The following is a 7035-nucleotide window of genomic DNA, read 5'->3' on the forward strand; positions in this document are numbered from 1 at the left end:
GCTCGTGCCCGCCTCTGGGGTCCGCGCTGATAGCCGCGGCTCGCGCCCGTCTCTGGAGCTCGTTTAGGCGGCGCTCTGAATCCCCTCTCCTCGCGCACCAGGAAACAAAGAGGCAAGAAAAAGTCTCTTGCCTCTTCGGCAGCTGCAGACTTTTTCCCGGACTGCCTCCCGGCTAGCTGTGGTGCGCTAACCCCTTCAGGCTGTATTCACGCCGCCAACCCCAGTCTTCTCCCCTGCGATCTGACCTCTGAAGCCCGAGCCTCAGCTCCCAGCCCCGCCTGCCCCGGCGGGTGAGCAGACAAGCCTCTCGGGCTGGTGAGGGCTGCTCGGCACCGAGCCTCTTTGCGAGAATCTCTCCGCTTTGCCCTCCGCACCCCTGTGGCTGCGCTCTCCTCCGTGGCTCCGAAGCTTCCCCCCTCTGCCACCCGCAGTCTCTGCCCGCGAAGGGGCTTCCTAGTGTGTGGAAACCTTTCCTCCGTCACAGCTCCCTCCCACTGGTGCAGGTCCCGTCCCTATTCTTTTGTCTCTGTTATTTCTTTTTTCTTTTGCCCTACCCAAGTACGTGGGGATTTTCTTGCCTTTTGGGAGGTCTGACGTCTTCTGCCAGCGTTCAGTGGGTGTTCTGTAGGAGCAGTTCCACATGTAGATGTATTTCTACTGTATCTGTGGGAAGGAAGGTGATCTCCGCGTCTTACTCTTCGGCCATCTTCTCTCCACAATTAATTTTTATATCAAACTTATATCTGGTGATCTTGGTAAAGTCATTAGATATGGTACTTATTAAATTTGTTTGGATTTTCTCTGCATTCAGTCATTTCATCTGCAAATATAATTTTACTTCCCTATTTCCTTTCTTTATACAGTGCCGTTTTCCTTGTCTTCTTGCCCTGTATACGATCTCCTAAACAAGGTTGAATAGGAAGTAGTGATAGTTAAAATTCTAGTCTTTTCCCCAAACTTAGGGGGGGAAATAATTCAATATGGTGACATCAAATATTCTGATAGCTGTAGATCTTCTGTAGATACCCTTTATTATACTGAGGAATTTGCCTTCTATTTCTAGTTTTCTGAGAGTTTTTACTGATTTTTTGTTGTTGTCTGCTAGTACTATAAAACACTAAGCGTTTATTAAAACATTGCAGCTATGAGGATGGATTTGTCTATTTCTCCTTTTAGGTCATTCAGTTTTTGCTTTATATAAATATTTTGAAGCTATATTATTAGATGCACTAAAAATTAAAAATGGTTATATCTTCCTGTTAAATTTACCCTTTTATGGTTATGAAATGTTTTCCTTTACTCTAGTAATATTTTTGCCTTAAAATTTACTTTGTTGCTATTAACATAGCAAACAAGGTTTTGTTTTTGTTTTTGTTTTCTTTTAGGCTCCACACAGCTTTGTGGGATCTTAGCTCCCGGACCAGGGATCCATGCCCCGTGCAGTGGAAGCGCAGCGTCCTAACCACTGGGCCACCAGGTAATTCCCATTGTTTTCTTGGTCAGTGTGTGCCTTGCCTATTTTTTCCATCCTTTTATTTTAAAGTTATAAGGGTTTTTTATATTTAAAGTGTGTTTCTTTTAAACAGTACAAAGTTGAGTGTTAATTTTTAACCCAGTAAAACAGTCTTTGTCTTTTAATGAAAGTTTTTAGTCAATTTATATTTTTAAGGTAATCACTGATATTGTTGGATTTAAGTGTTTTTACTTAGTTTCTGTTGGTCACATCTGTTCTTTGTTCATATTTTCTTCCTTTTTCTGAATTATTTTGGGTTAATTAAGTATTTTAACATTCCATTTTATCTCCTCTACTAGATTTTTAGTTTTTATTTTATTTTTAGTGACTAGCAATTACAGTATACATTCTTGATTTATCTGCATCTGTTATAAATTTGTACTTTACCTCTTCATGAGTAGTACAGTAAACAAGAGCACAACTCCGTTTACTGTCTTCTGCCCTTTGTACTTAGGTTGTCATATATTGTATTTCTATGTAGAATCTAAATCGCATTAGTTGTTATTATTGTTCGTTTAAATGGTCAGTACTCTTTTATATTCAGTCACATATTTAGCCTTTCTAGTGCTCTTCATTCCTTTCTGCAGTTCTGTTTCTTTCACAGATTATTCCTTTCAGCTAGAAGAATTTTCTTTAGTACTTCTTAATCGTAGGTCTGCTGGAAATTATTTATCTAGATTTTTATTTGTTTTCAGATATCTATTTTACCTTCATTTCCAGTTGATAACTTCACAGAATTAGGAATACTAGGTCCTTTAGCACCTTAAAGATATTCCATTGTCATCCGGATTCCAGAGTTACTATTGAAAAGTTTATCACTGTTTTTCCTTTGAAGTTAATGTGTCTTTTAATTCCTCTGGCTGCTTTAAAGATTTTTTTCCCCCTGTATCATTAGTTTTAAGAATTTGGCCTGTGATGTATCTAAATTTTGACTTCTTGTATTTTTCTTGCTTGGGAGGCACTGAGATTCTTAGTCTGTGGATTGAGATCTTTCATCAGGTTTAGAAAATTCAAATACTGCTTTTGCCCCATTTTCTGTCTCCTTTAGGGTTTCAGCCACATATGTTACATGATTTGACAGTGTTCTTCACATTTTTTATATTTTTTATTTTAAATTCCTTTGTCTCTGGGTGCTTAGGTTTGGATGATATCTATTGATCCAATTTTTAGTTCACTAATTGTGTCTTTTCATGTGTTTAGTGTGCTATTAAACTAAAGACTCAAATACAGAGAACAAACTAGTTGTTGCCAGAGGGGAGGGGGTGGGGAATGGGAAAAATAGGTGAAGGGGCTTAAGAGGTACAAGCTACCAGTTATATAATGTAATACGTAAGTCACAGGGATGTAATAATGTATGGCCCAGGGAATATAGTCAATGTTATAATAACTTCATGTGGTACATATGGAAGCCGTGTGCCCAAGTGTTTGTGGTATAGATTATCTTGCAGGAGACTTCATGCCTCCACCGAGAGAACACACTTGATATTTATGACCCATCTGTCAACTCAAAGTTTCCTTTGGTTTTTATGTTCCCAGTGCTCCCTAACTTTGTGGTCACAAGAAAGTCAAGCAGTAATTGGTTACCATGGAGATAGTATCACTCCTTGCATGTTGAACATTTTAATTCCACTTGTTTTCACCCTTAAGTGTATCAATAAATCGTTCAGATTATCTTTTCCCTGGGTGGATTTCATGTTCACTGTTGTTACTTTTTCCAAATGTCTAGTTGCCTCTAAAGTTACTCTGTGAGAGGTAAGAAGATACCTTGCCTGGTTTGAAATCGATAACCAAGACAGTATGACCCAGCACTTCATGGAAAATAAGTACCAGTAAATGTACTGACTGAGAGCCAGCTACCCTAACTTATCCAACTAAAATTCTACCTGTGACTACCTAACAATTAAGTGAAAAATGAAAAATTCATTTGGTTTTTCTGGTTATTTTTCACAGCCTATGTATTCCGTTTCCCACTAAAGAATTGCTAATTTCATGCCACGTAACTAGACGATTGTGATAGAGAATGTGAAAATAAAGTGAGTTTCAAACAGTGTCTGTGCCAGGAGTTCTGAAATAAAGAGAGGTGTGTGCGAGTCAGTGGCCAGGTGTCCTCTGAGGCATCCAGCCCCCAGGATGCTGCCGTTCCGCCGGGATGCTCTTCTGGCCCATGGCTGCTCCTGTGGTCTCTCTCTGAGTGACGTAGCCCACAGTCATGGCCTCAGTGGACACTAGGCAGGTGTGTGTGCTTTCCCCCAAACATCCCTCCAGAGCCATACACCCATGTTTCCAGCTGGCCCAGGGACCTTCCAAAGGCCACGTCAAGGACTTCAAATGCAATGTGACCAAATGTAAACTGTTGTCTTCCCCGCTAGATCAGCCCGCCTCCCTTTATTCTTTACCTCTAGGATGGGCTCCACACACCCTCACTGCCCAAGCCACCCTTCCTGACGTCTGATGCCCGCTGCTCTGGCTCAGGCCCTCAGCTGCTCTTCCTTGTGGTAGTGCAGTAGCGTCCTTCCTGTGACCTGTCTCTAGTCTTAAACCACATCAGTCAATCCCTCAGAATCTTTCTGTGCTACGCACATCGTACTAAGCCTTTCCCTTGATAAAAATTCTTCAAGATCTTACCCTAACCTAGGACAAAATCTACTCCTTTCTACAGTCCACCAAGTCCTTCATAAATCTGGACCTTAGTTCCCAAATCAACACCATCTTTTAAGTTTCATTGCTTTTGAGGTGTTTGTCTTTTCACATTTTATAAAAATAATACATATACATAGTCTTAAAAATCAAGTAATACAGAGGGAAGGTAGTGAAAAGCATAAGTTCTTTTTCTAGTCCTTTCCTCCCCAGTTCAGATCCCCAGGGCAGGCACTTTTCATCACTCGTTTCTAACTCTTCTAGTGTTTACCAGTGTATTTCTACATGATATACTTTTACTATCATTATTCATTTAGCAAATTTAGGGGACCCCCCTTACCTGCATTCTCCACCTCCCCCCAATATAGTTATAGCACCTGTTTATCTCTCTACTAATTACCTTTCTTAACTTCAAATAATATAGTTAAATTTCTATTTCTTACAGCATCAACTCTAGATATTATCTTTCAACACTTCAGATTGTATCGATAATATGAGCATATAGCCTTCCTACCCCTCCATCACCTCCTCTCCCCACTCTTCCCCACTCCTTGCCCCTTTGTCACATGCACTTTTACAATCTTTATATGCTATTTGGAACGATAATTAATTCTTTTCTTTGTAGGTGGATTTTTAAGGTTTTAAATATCAATAAGGTACTGACATTATTATATCTGTGTAAATACCGTTCACCGCAGAGCTAGTGTATTATGATCATGTGTCTTTCCTTTACAGCTTTTATTTTCTGAAATATCTAACTGCCTTTCTAACATTTCCTCCCTTTGTCATATTCTTAAGTTCATCCAGCATCTCAATAGTACTCTTAAGGCCTTATGGATCTCTTTTCCCCCAGGAGATCTCCCTCCTGGAGTTGTCCGTCTTCCTGCTGCAAGCTGGACGCAAGCTGGACAGATTTTTCTCTAGACCTGCTGCATTCTGTCACTCTGGACTCTTACTGTTCAACTGAGGAAGAGCCTTTGTTTTCTGGATCCCTTCCTTTGTCTACTGTCTCATTTGGCTGGAACATGAGCAACTTCCTAAGAAGCAGTGCACAGTGCATGAGAAATAAAATTTTCTGCATCTTGGCGTATTTAATAATGTATTTACTGGCTCTTCACACTTGATCGACAGTATGGCTTGTATAGCATTCCGAGTTCCAAATCACTTACTCTCAGCACTTAAAAGGCATTGATCCTTTTGATTCCAGCATCTATTAATAGTATTGCTTAATGCCCATCTTATTCTCCCTTCTATAGGAGTCCTGTGGTTTTCTTCATGGATATTTTAGATAGTCCCTTTATCCGTGGTTCTGTCAAATTTCACATTGCTGTCTAAGCATCAGAGGTGCTTATGTTTTGCTGTATTTTTTTTTATTTATCGTGCTAGACATAGACTAGGACCTTTTAATTGGAAAATTGAAGTCTCTCTACCTCCCTGGGAAATTTTAGAAAACTATTTCTGTGATAATTTCTCCTCTCCAGTTTCTGTATTATCCATGGAAACCCCAATCATTGGATATTGTACTGAATGGTTTCATACACATGAAATTCTGGGAAAAGCAAAACTGTCATGACAAAAAGCAGATCAGTGGCTGCCCCAGGGCCCTGGTGGGCAAATGGGATTGTCTATAAGGGGACATGAGGGAACATTTAGAGAGAGGAAAGTGTTCTATATGATGATGATTTTGGTGGTAGTTTCATAAATTCATACTTTTATCAAAGCTCATCCAGTTGTAACACTTAACCATGGGGTACATTATACCTCAAAGAAAATAACTTTTTTTCTTTTAAAGTTCCTGAGTCAAAACAGAGTAAAAGATATAATGAGATCTATGGCAGAATTTATATTTGTGTAAATTAAAAGTGACCACAGCATAATCCATACAATTAAATATTTCAGCCATAAATAGAAAAGAAGCATGGACACATGCTACAACGTGGGTGATCCTTGTTTTCCGTGATGCTGAATGAAAGAAGCCAGACACAAAAGGCCACATACTGTGGGATTCACTTTATATGAAGTATTCAGAATAGGCATATTTATAGAGACAGGAAGCAGACTTGTGGTTTCTAGGGCCTGGGGGAGAAAGGAGTGGAAGTGACTGATGAATGGGTGTAGGGTTTTTGTGTGAGGTGATGAAAATATTCTAGAATTAGGTCGTGATGATGGTCGCACAACACTGTGAGTGAACTAAACGCCACTAAATTGCACACTTTAACATGGTTAAAATGGTACATTTTATGTTACGTGTATTTTCCCACAAAAAAGTACATGTATACGTCTCTGCTTGCAGCACTGATAGAGTAGCTTGTATTAGACCAAACTTTCCACCAAGACCTCTAAAAACAGAGTAAAATTTAGAAAAAAATAAATAAAAAAAAAGGTTTTGAGGATGGTCATCAAAGGTTGGCCAAGGCAGGCAGGACATGAGGGATGGTGGACCCCCAGATGGTCCCCAGTGATCCTTGCCTCATGGTGTCCATGCCTGTGTGTAATCCCTTCCTCTTGAGTGTAGGTGTGACTTCTAACTTGCCTCTAACCAGCGTACCACAGAAGTGACGGGCCGTCACTTCTGTGATTCCATTCCGTGAGACTGTAACGCCCACCTTGCTAGCAAACCCTCTCTGTAGCCTCCTCAGCACGTAGACATTTGTGTAGATGAAGCAGCAGCCACGTTGGGCTAGGCCGTGTGGAGGGAACTGAGGGGCTACAGCCAAAAGATGGTGGGAGGTGAGCGCTCAGCCCCGCAGCCCACAAGGGTTTGAATCCTTCCAGCAACCCTGAGTGAGCTGGGAAGTGGGTCCTTCCCTGCTCTAACCTGGAGATGAGATCCTAGCTCCAGCTGACACCTTGACTGCAACCTCATGAAAGATCTGGAAGCAGAG

The sequence above is a fragment of the Balaenoptera physalus genome (genome assembly GCF_965194825.1).
Source record: "Balaenoptera physalus genome assembly, chromosome: 18".
In the NCBI taxonomy this organism is placed as follows: Eukaryota; Metazoa; Chordata; class Mammalia; order Artiodactyla; family Balaenopteridae; genus Balaenoptera; species Balaenoptera physalus.